This window comes from Oreochromis aureus, linkage group 3, assembly GCF_013358895.1.
Source record: "Oreochromis aureus strain Israel breed Guangdong linkage group 3, ZZ_aureus, whole genome shotgun sequence".
Classification (NCBI taxonomy): Eukaryota; Metazoa; Chordata; class Actinopteri; order Cichliformes; family Cichlidae; genus Oreochromis; species Oreochromis aureus.
In genome coordinates, this window is record NC_052944.1 from 27,339,370 (window position 1) to 27,345,894 (window position 6,525).

Genomic DNA, 6,525 nt, shown 5'->3' on the forward strand with positions numbered 1-6,525 from the left:
AGATCTAGATGGGGGGTGTCAAAAATGAGGCCCGGGGACTTTTAACATCATCAAGTTTTAGAGACCAAAGCCAGTTATCTACACCAAAGTAGTTAAGTGATAAGTCATTAAATGACAGACCTGAAAACCAGTTCCTGTTTGTCACTGTCTAAATGTCTTTACACTGACAGAAAGTGCAGTTTCATTCATCCGGCCCACTCGAGATCAAAGTGCGCTGTATGTGGCCTTAATGTAACGTGAGTGTGACATCCTTGATTTAGACAAGGTGGGCTCTGATGACAAGTCTTCAAAAAGCATAGAGAAAAATTATGATGATTGTCATGACAGCTGAACAAGCTGTTGATTTAGATAACGACATACAAGGGCAGAGCCAAGAGAAAGACTCTTTTTTTCAACACTGGCACTGGAGTCGTAAACTTTATTTATAGTTAATTAAGAATAACTTCCATCACTGTTTTATATTTTTAAAACCAACTGTGGACTACACATAAAACGCATGTCTTGAAATTGTATTTATTATTAGCTTTTCTCTATTTGGTTTCATTTTGCTTCTGTGTTTTTAGTTTTGTCTATTTCTGAGGTTTTGGTTTCATTTATTGCTTAGTATCTGTACCCTTTAGTCCTTGTATTTTAGTTCTGCTTACTGTTTGTGTTTATGTAGTTTATTTAGTTGTTAAAGCATTTTCCTTTGTCTTTCTGTGCTCTCTGGTAGTGGTTCATTCGTATTTAGCATTCAGTATTCTTCCCTCCTCCACATCCTCTCCCCTCTGTTTGATTTCAACATGATTCTGTGTTCTTAGTTTTATGTCTGGTTTGTGTTGGTGGCTTGAGGTTTTGATTTTTATCTTTTGTTATACTTGATTTCTAGTTGCTGTTCATAAGGTTAATTATTTATGTTTCTCTGGGGCTCCTTTTGTTTGTCTTTAGGGCTTCTTTTGTTCACTGTAGTCTGTCTCAGTGTTAAGTGGTCATCTCTTGGGTATTTTCTTGTTTTACTTTGTTACCAAGTAGTCTCTGGGTTTGTTGTTTTTTTTACAATTTTCTAGGGATGAGTTTAGTTTTTTATTTCCTGGTGCTTGTAGTAACACTAATCCCCCTGTGTTGTCTCATCCTCCCATATTTCTTCCTCTATTGATTCACTAACTTTCTACATTATGTTGTTTTAGTTGTTTTCCATGTCTTAGTTAGAGTTTTACATCCTCTTCTGGCAAGATTTGGTGCAGCTGTGCATCTTTACCCTCTGGTGTTCATATTCCTGTGTTCAGTGTTATCCCTGGTTATGTATTTTCTGTGGTTTCTGGTTTTATGAATCTGAACATCTTGACCTTAAGTTGTGTCCAAACTAGAAGTGACATGGTGACCGGGTAGCATAGAAAGTGAATGACATTCACAGGCATCGAACAGCTATGGGAAAATTAACCGCTAATGTTGATGAACCGAAACAAATTTTTATCAATTTCCATGTGAGCGACCGAGGTCACTACCAATTAGAGTGAAAATAGCTCTGATATATGACCTTGTTGTAAATCCAATTTGCTGACAAATTGACAGCTGGTCGCACACATTCCAGACTCCAGTTGTCTAGCTAACCCTCTAATGTACCAGATCATGTGTCAGTCGAAGACGTTGAGAAGTTTATCTTGGCTCCCACCCACTTCCCATTACCAACACTTATTTCTCCCTTACTCCAAGAATCGTATTCACGTTCTAAGGTTTCTGGTTTCCACGTTGCTTCCAGTGAAGCTTAAGAGCCTCCTTTTGGCAACTGGATCTCGTAATGTCCGCAAGCGACTGTCCATCAGCTACAAAGTGATGTTTGACCAACAAATCAAAGCTACATCCATACTAGAAGGGATGGACAATGATATGAACACCAGAAACTACAAAGAAAAATGGTGGCGATGTGGACCGGGCAGGTCAAATATTCCTATAACTTCCAGATGAGTGAGTGAAGCGATTGCCAATGAGTGTAGGACAGAGATGGCTGACATAAGACCTGGTAGTAGAAGACATTGGAGGATTACCTAAGCAACCATAGCCTGAAATATCCAGTAGCAACCAACCACCTTCAAGTGATGGACAACGAGATGATGGACAAAGATTTTGTGGGTCTTTTGGGCTAACTGACAACAAATTGAGGCGATATGATAGAAAAGCTAGAACAGCTATTAAATGGGCCTCACACAGAGATTATTTTCCCAGTTACACAAAAAGCAGGAGAAAAGAACTGAGATTCTGAGATGAAATAATGAAATAATGAAATAATGGACTGAACATAATTTTTTCCCATTTCTTCAGTTTGTTCATAGGCAGACATTAAAATACATGCTGTATATATTTTATTTTTTACTTAAATATAGTATGAGAGAGAAGCTAGATTAGCAGAGAGGCAAATAACAATTTAGCTTTACCTCAGGTCAATCTCAAATAAGAGATGCATTTATTTCCTAACAGTTGTTGTATTGTGTCCCTGCACCTTGGCTGTGTGGCCTCTCTGGCTATACACACATGGTACACCATGTTCTCCTGTCCTGTCCAGTGAGCACCATGAAAACACACACAAATATTAGATCATGTTCTTTATGATTCACCCTTTCCTCCAGCACTGCTCAGGGTTAATAAAAACAAACCCTGTTTATGGAAAGGACTGAATCAGCCGTATTGATTTGGCACCATTAACCCAAGCGGAGCTGTTTTGAGGTCTGTTAAGTGTTCTGCGAGTATTACCATGATGGATGCCTTTTGACACGCGCGCTGCTTTTTGTAAATGTCAAATGAATTACTTTTATTGGACTCCCTGCAGCAGCGGCAGCAATCCCCTCCAAATGTGAGGCTGTCCAGCATCTAAAAAGAGTCCATATCATGAATATAAAATCAGCCCGAAAAATTCCACCATCAGCGCCGGAGCTCTCTTTAATGTATCATGTAAATTTCCATCGGCATTTGCTGATTAGTTTGCCCCTGAAATTAACTGGTCAATGGAGAAGATAAGTGCTAGTGGTGGAAATGGGAAACACAGAAATGTACAGTGCCGTGTTCCCTCTGTAATTTTAGTTGAACTGTGAGGCTTGTGGGGTTTCATTTTTAAAGTAAAAGAACTGCAGCCAATAAAGTTTCTTTTTATGGCTGATTTAAGAGTGCACGTCTTTCCAGCTCTGAAAATTAAACCATATTTTATGGTTTGAGTACCACTGATGGAAAGTCTTTCTCACGTATTAATGAAAGAGAAATTTTGTTCATGTACTAACCACCCACTCCTCGGAAGTTTTGTCTTCTATTGTTTTTGGACTCGTTTGTTGCTCTTTATTAACCTTTGACACAATATCAGTGCCAGTATTGAAAACTGTTTACATCTAGTGACTCCACAGCAACATGTTAATGCTAGATCATGCTAACTGTGAGCAGCCACAGATGTAGCAGTGTTTGCAAAGGTGATAATACCATATTAGCAAAGATAGCAGTGGTAACATAAGCAGCATACAAACTGGAACAATACTTATAAAGCCAAACCAAAGGTGACATTTGCTCATCCCTACTGATGTGTCCTATTCAGTGTTGCCAACTCCTCAGTAAGGAAAATCGCTATTGGCTGTCCTAAAAGTCGCTAGAAGTCGCTAAATGACGTCATCACCTAATTTGCATAATTGGTCACGCTAATATAATTGTAACCAATGTTGTTGGAGAGAGAAATAACATCGTGGAAGAGACATAAAGTGAGTAAAAATGCATTTAGAGTTTATTTAGAACTACAAATTAAATTTCTTTTAGCAATTATTGTTTTTTTTAATGTCACAATTCCAACCCTGCTCCTTTACCCGGGCTTGGACCGGCAAAAGTGACCCGAAATAGGCACTCTGGTGGAGTTACTTTGTGTGTGTGTTTATAAGTAGTTTTAAACCTTGTGATCCACAAAACAGCATAAGAGTAAAAGAGTAAAAGAAGAACTGACTGCGTTACAGCACCCGCTGCTTGTTGAGAGTAAAAGCGATACGCGCTTTCATGTCTTTTTATGGCGACTTTTTATAGAAAAAAAGTCGCTGGGGGTCTGAAAACTTGCTAAATATAGCGACAAAGTCGCTAAGTTGGCAACACTGGTCCTATTCATAGTGCTAGTTGATAAGCTGCTAGAGGGCTCACATTTGTTGCATTTGTGCACAGATCCTTTGATCTCTTTTGTCCTAGGTGTTCTGTTTGCTTTTCACTTTGTTCACCACTATTCACCATTTTATTCAAGAAGGTCAATAGAGATAAAAATAAAGCTCTTCTAGCTAGCAGTTAGCAAGTGTGCTAGTTAATTAGCTTAGCCTAGGCTTTATTAACTCGACATAGCTAAAGTTCATGGGATAACTGACTGCAAGTAGTTTGTACCTAGCTTACACCAGCTTCCTTTTTAAAGATTAATCTTTCCAAATGAACCAGACATAAAATCTGATGTTTCTTTGGAGTGCTGAATTTGTATTTCATAACTTTTCACTGTAGATCTCAGTGCAAGCGAAGGTCAAAACCAAAACAAACCTATCAGAAAGTCAGCAAGATCTTTACAAGTGGCCAAATCAACAATCTGCTTGTTAAAAAAGAATGAATCCACCGGGCAGTGCAGCAACACCAAAAGCCCTGATATACCAGAGAAGACAACTAAAGTGCAAGATGACAGAATTATTTCCATGGTTAAGAAAAACAACATCATAACATCAAGCCAAGTCAAACTGTAAAAGCAGCCAAAGAGGCCTAGCAGAGTATCTCAATGGAGCAAAGACGGCATTTGGTGATATTCATGGGATCTGGGCTTCATGCAGAAACTGACTGCAAAGGATTTTATCCAATAACTGAAAGCAAGCCTTCTTTTTAAAATCCAATTTTATTTATTTTTACTGAACTACTAAAATGGTGTGTTTGTCCAGCAAACTTAGGTTTTCTAAGTTCATTCTACTGTGCCTAGGTTGCCATTATAGTTTGTTTTTTAGACTGCCTTTGTGTCTTCTACCCCTGTGTTTAAGTTTCCCTCGCCCCTTATGTGTTTCATGTCTGGGTGTCATGCTGTCAAGTTCATGTTGTCATGTCTGCATTCCAAGCTGTTTACTATTTTACTGTGAAAGTTCCTGTCCTGTGTGCAGTGTGTCTTGTTTTGCTTCCCCTGGTCTCGTTAGGTATGATTTGTCCCAGCTGTGTTCCCACCTGTTCCCAATCCTCTCTTTATTTTTCCGTGTATTTAATAAGTCCTCTGTCCTTCTTTGTTGAATATCAGGTGGTCTCTTGTCTTTTGCACCATGTCTATGTCATGTCAGCTATCTTTGTATCCACACCAAGTTTCATGTTTAGAGTTTTTCATGTTTTATTTTTAGTTTCCACAGTTTAGGTTATTGTTTGTTCTCGTCTTTGTTTGACTTATGCATTACTTTGTATTTTTCCATCAGCCATATTAAACGGCTCGTTTTTTGTTAACTCAAGTTACATTCCATGTTTCATTTTGTCTGCACTTAGGTCTACTAGTCATACTTCACACAGTCGGATACTCAGCCAGACTGTGATAAAAAATGTATGCAACTTGAGATTCAACAAGTGTGAGGCTGAAGCAACGTAGAAATGTCCCAACAGGGTAAAGCAAGTACTGCTGCTGTTGCCTTAGTGTTATGTTAAAATAGGAATTTTCACCCAGTGACTCCAGTGGATCATTGGGCTTTCAAGAGTTAAATTTTTCCTGTGAGACAGTTTTAGAAATATTAGAATAAATAGCTTTCAGGTGGGTTCAAATTTTCTTTTATTTTCCCGTACAGTCTAACCTTAGCCTTTTTTAAAAACCCCAGACCACGCTCTTACAAACATAACCAGGTATGTTTTTATTCCCCCAAGCTGAACCCCAGTTTTTCACATCAGGGTTTTTCTTTCACCTCTGATATGGTGTCTACATAAACTTTGTATTCCTGCTAGCAGAGGAAATTTTATGCTTTTTTCCTGGAGTCATTTGACAAACCAGAAACCCCAAGTTTGATTTGTGAAACTATTTATTATATAAGTACAAATATACATACCCTTTAAACAACAAGAGAAGAGGAGAGCACAAACAGACTGAGATGGCAAACACCTTCTAGTGGAGTAGCAGAGTTATCATAACCTTGAAATAATAACAAGCCAAAGCCAACACTTTCAATAAAACTACCACATGAGCAAATAGCAACAACAAACAGACTCACCGCTATTAAAAGTGAATGAACATGCAGCACAAAGACCACATCTTATACTGAGTAGAAGGGTTATATAAAAAAGAAAGCGAAAACAAATCACATTTATTTTACAAACACACTGAAATAGACATCCTCCATCAAAATGCTTTTGAACCAACAATGAACCGACATAAGTGGGAAGAAACTATAAATAATTTACAATGCTAAATTAATACATAACAAACATGACACAAGGTCGACAGCTACTTTTTCTGCCTTAAATTTACTATTAATTTCAGAAGCACTTAAGTTTAAGTCTAAAGTGAACAGTGTACAGTACTGTGCAAAAGACTTGAGCCATCCT